Genomic DNA, 5,637 nt, shown 5'->3' on the forward strand with positions numbered 1-5,637 from the left:
TTTCCAGCCCTTGGTCCCCATCTTGCAGACCTAATTTGAAGTCTGTGGTGCATTTTTGAGATGGGGCTTAGTTGGAGGCAGCAGACCTGTGAGGATTTTGTCCCCTGCTGGTCCAGCTGCCCTCTCTGCTTCATGGCTCATGCCACGAGTATTGTAAGTCACATGTGGTGGCGCATACCTCCTTTAACTCCAGCACTCAGGAAGCAGAGGTAGGAAGATCTCTGAGTTTGAGGCCAGCCCGGTCTACAGAGCGAGTTCCAGGGCAGCCAAGGTTACACAGAGAAACCCTGTCTCAAAAATTAAACCAAACAAAAACCATCACCTACCCAGGCTCGCACTGAGTTGCACCATGACATTCCAGCTATGGTGGACTGAAACCCCTGTGAAACCATGAGCTAAAATAAGCCTGTCTTCCCTTAAGGTGATTATCAGGGATTCTGTCTCAGTGGGAAGAAACATGACTACCATGAGCTGCATTTCATGTGTAAGTACTAATTCACCTTAGCACTCAGTTATGAGAGAATACTAAGAAAGCAGTAAGTCTAGTGTTGACCATAAAAAGAGAAAGTGGAATAGCAGAGGAAGAGGTATAATTTTATGGAGAGGAGGCAGATCAAAGACAATACCAAATTTTCATGTTTAGAAGATCTCTTGCGGGTGGTGAGAGTCATTGATTGGTGGAGAAAAACACACGTCATCAGATTTGTACCTTTGATTACCCAAACACTGGAAGGGATCATAGTGCTGAAGGTAAAGATGCTGGAGGTGAACATGATGACTCTATCTATGGCAGGAAATGCTGACACTGTTTGGAAATAGAAAGGATGGGTAGGAGATGAAAGAACAATTGAATAAGCCCTTCAGAAAATGATTAGACTCCAGGCTCACAGACCTCTCACCACAGTTCCGAGATTCTTTATCCTCAACTCCAGAGCCAAAGAACGTCAAAAATTACAGTTGCTACTCACTTTAACCACCAGAGCAACAGAAGGAAGGGAGGACCATGAGCATGAAGGAGGAGACAGAATCTCATCTCTGGCAAGGACTGAGGCTAATGGAGACAATCACCATCCAGAATGGAAAAGAAGATAGAGCCAAAAGACTGAGGGATGTGCAAGGGAGTTTGGCTAATAATAAAATTTTTTATTCAAACGATTAATTTTTAAAAACAGTTTTTAAATGGATACATTAGCCATACTTGGAAAACCCACTTGTCAGGCAAACCCCAAGCTTCTTTTTTCTTTTTATTAATTTATAATATAATATATATAATAATAATATATATTATACATATATATATACACATGTGTATCAATGCATATACAACTTACTGAGTCAATTTAGCTTTGCTCATATGTACCTGTGCCCAGGGCTGACCACTTGAGATTGGACAACATGTGTGGGAGCTTATCCCTGAAGAAAACTAACTCTCCTTCTCAGCAGCCATTGACCACCCTCAGCTCTCCATCTAGGGATGGAACCACAAGGAATTTCTCCTGTCCATGTTGGCTTATCTGTGGTGCTATCACATGCTGATCTTGTTTATAGGTGCATTTCCCCCATCACCTCAAACTTCTTAAAAATCAGATAAATGAAGACAGAAAATAGTAATGTGTGAGTTGGGCGGGGTTCTTCAGAACCCATTACTCCTGCTCCTAAAACTACAGTAGTTACGCCTCTCAATATTCCTCCTGTGCTTTCAGATTCTGCCAAATCCTCATTCCAAAAAGTATTCAATTTGCTTTTCTGTATATGAAGTTTCCAAAGGTATATCCACTAGCAGTAAAGTCCCTATAGACAAGGAGAGGCTTGATATCACCAGGAAAGGAATTTATAGAGCCATGTGTGCTTCCGTGCCAATGCCCAGGGACTCTCTATTGAGTTCATTAAATAGCATAATGTTATTTATTTGTGCTTCTGGAAGAACAAATGGAAGCCATCTCTCTCCTTTTCAGCACTCTGTATGACTTGATCACTGTTTTCTGTCAGTAAATTTTCCCCAGTGGTAAGAGAATTGCCATGATCTGTGCATCTATTAACCTTGTTTGCTTCCCCATCTCCTGAGTTAATAATAAATTCAACTGTTCCATTCTTGATTGCATTTTTCTTTATAGACTATATTTATCAGATGGTTGCATGGCATATTGCAATGCCTTTGCCAATTCTATGTGCTAAATATTTGTCTCAGTCACCCCGAATCCCTGAGAAAGCACATGCTGAGATTATATACAAGTCGCCTAAATGAAGTTCAGTGTGTCCCTAGAAAAAGATATCCGCCTCACCTATAATTAAGGAGGTGTGCAAATGTCATGAGAATATTACATGAAACAGAGATTTCTAAAAGAATAGAACCAATAATGTGTGTGTGTGTGTGTGTGTGTGTGTGTGTGTGTGTGTGTGTGTGTGTATTAGAATGAATATATGTTCATTATATCTATAAAAAAGATTTATTTGAATGGCTTATAGGGTCTGGTCCAGCTAGTCCAACAATGGCTGTCTACCAATGAAAGGCCCAAGAATCCAGTACTTGTTCAATACATGAGGCTGGATGTCTCAGCTGGTCTTCAGTATGTGCTAGAATCCCAAAGAAGTAGGCTTTAATGGCAGTGAAGGAATGGACTTGCTAGTGAAAGTCCAGATTAAAGTTGTGTTTTCCCACCTCAAGATCTGACTTAAAGAATTGGAGGCATGTGTCTTCCTACCTCAAAGGTCCAGACTAAAAGTGGATTCGCCCACTTTATATCAAGCGAAAAAAAAAAAAAAAACCTCTCACAGTTATGCCCCCAATTTCTGGATTGTAATTCATTCCAGGTGTAGTCAAGCTGACAACCAAGAATAACCATCATAGTGCCTAAGAGCAGTGGCAATAGCTTGTAGTGATTTGGAGGCCCATGGAACTTCCATGACCAACCTATGAACTCCTTAAAGATGTATCTCACACCCAACACTGAGATTTTTCTTTGATAGCCTATAGCTTCTTGGGGCAGCTTTATCCATCCATGAAGGTATCTCCCTTCAAACTCAAACTCATGTGTGTGTATATGTATTGTATATTTTCTATATATTCTTTTAATGTTTTAATTATTTTACATATAATAGGTTTCCATATGGATTTTCTAGTTTTTCTTTTCTTTTTTTTTTTTTTTTTTTGGTTTTTCGAGACAGGGTTTCTCTGTGTAGCTTTGTACCTTTCCTGGATCTTGCTCTGTAGACCAGGCTGGCCTCGAACTCACAAAGATCCGCCTGCCTCTGCCTCCCAAGTACTGGGATTAAAGGCGTGCGCCACCACTGCCCCACCCTTAGTTTCATTTACCCGCTCCCATCCACCTATTTCTTATAATTATTTTGTGAAATAGGTAAGTGCTTTTTTTTTTTTTTTAAGTAACTACATTTCTTCTAGGTCAATTATGTAAACTTGGATTTGATGATCTGGAATTTTTAAACACCCTTTCATTTTGTTCTTTGTCAATTATTCAAGCTCTGTTTTATTCTCCCAAAAATAAGATCCCACTAAAGATAGACATTTCATTCCCCCTGAGAATTTCAATCATGCCCCTTGAGCCCCCCCCCAAACCTTTCACATCCTGATTGTCTTTTTAGCTTTCCTCCCACTCAAATCTTTATGCACACTGAAGGCAAAGGAAATAGGCAGAACCTTCACCCCAGTCATAGAATGAACTGTTCTCCATGTGCGGGGCAGTCACATCCAGGCTGGTCTGCATCTGGCCCCTTTCCTCTGCCACCAATTCACAACATCAGGATTTTCAAATGTTGTTATTGTATTACTGACTTGTGTGTTTTATAGTTGGCTTTAGGAGGTGGACAACTGATATAGGGCAGTATTTGACTATTATTGGAAGATATTGGCTATGTCATGTTCACCTGAGCTAGTCTGGGTTGAAAGCGATGGTCACTGGCATAAACTCACTAGCTTCCATTTCTACTGCTCCTTTTGAAAACCTGAATCTTCTCTAAGAAATCAGTATTTGATCTAGAGCCAGATTGCTTGAATATGTATTCAACCCAGCTCCCAAGTTAAAGAGATCATTTTTATTGATTAGTTTATTACTTGACTATCCTCCCCTCTCTTTAAAAATTGTAGGGGGCACAGAGGCTTTGTGTTCATAGACATGCACTAGGTGAACCTGGAATATGTAAGCAAACAAAGTTTTCTTCAAGGGAAGGATGAAAAACCTGCTTTCCACCCTGAAAGTTGGAGTGAATATCCTTTCTAGCACAGTGACCTTTGCACCATTTGTGTGGTAACAGACTTTCCAACCCTGGACCCTCCTCCAGGCCTGTTCTTGTAAACTAGTTTCTCTCAGTCAACGCATAGGACCTTGCTGTGGATATTGCTCTATATAAATAAAACACTGATGGCCAGTGACCAGGCAGGAAGTAGGTGGCCAGGCAGGAAGTAGGTGGGGCAAGGAGAGAGGAGAATTCTGGGAAGCGGAAGGCTGAGGAGGGACACTGCAGCCACCGCCAGGACAAGCAGCATGTAGAGACTCTGGTAAGCCACCAGCCACGTGGCAAGGTATAGATTTATAAAAATGGGTTAATTTAAGATAAAAGAACAGTTAGCAAGAAGCCTGCCATGGCCATACAGTTTATAAGTGATATAAGCGTCTGAGTGATTATTTTATAAGTGGATTGTGGGACTTCGGGGCTTGGGGAACCTGGAGAGAAGCTCTCCAGCAACAAATGGCGCCCAACGACTCGAGTTTCCACCTTAAACCTGAGAATATTTAATAACCAATTCTAAACAGAGCCAAAACCAGGTTCCTGCTTCTTGTCTCATATGGGCAGCTAGATGCCGCAAAACGCAGGTTTGAACACTGGCGGGTTCCTGGCGTGTGCGTTTGACCGGCAGTATGGCGGGAATGAGGCGTCTGCCAGCGGCACATTACGCTGTGTGGTAGATTTAGTCTTTACTAGTATTTAAAAAAAAAAAAGGGTTTCTGGGCTACACGCTGCTTTGATAAAAGCTTAAACCCACTATTTCTGAGACTTGATGACTCCCAGAGCTGGCGGAAAACGTACCACTGCCATGTTGGGAAGCTGAAGTGGGCGGAGCCAGCAGCCACAGCGCTGTTTCAGTCTTAGAATGGTGCAGTTTAAAGCAATAGGCTCGAGGTAATATAAAACATAAGCCACGTAAAGATGGCTACCACACAGAGAATCTGGATTATGTTCTCTTTGATATTCGTAACTGAAGAAAAACATTTGATTACAAAAGCTGTTGAGTTATGCCAAAATGTATATTTTAAAGGTACCTTCACTTCAAAATTTGGATTTAAGGATATGCTGCTTTGGAAAAGAGATTCTGCTTTTGTTTCCACAGAAAGCCAGAGGCTGTGGACTTGTTCCAGATTAAGATACATCAGGTTTCACCAGCCAAGACCCCCTGAAAGGTCTCCGATGACACCATGGCCCAGATGATCCAACATCCAGACCGGTTTCAAGGCAACTGGTTCACACAATACAGCCTCAAGGACTACCCCATAGGCTTAAAATTTCCTTTGCGTCCCCATAAGATACAGCGCCCCCCTCCAGCAGGAAGTAGTAAGAGATGCTACGCCCAAATTTCCAAATATACCAAGTTGGCTTTGTAGGTGGAATTGGCTCACTCCCCCT

This window comes from Peromyscus maniculatus, chromosome 9 (assembly GCF_049852395.1).
Source record: "Peromyscus maniculatus bairdii isolate BWxNUB_F1_BW_parent chromosome 9, HU_Pman_BW_mat_3.1, whole genome shotgun sequence".
NCBI lineage: Eukaryota > Metazoa > Chordata > Mammalia > Rodentia > Cricetidae > Peromyscus > Peromyscus maniculatus.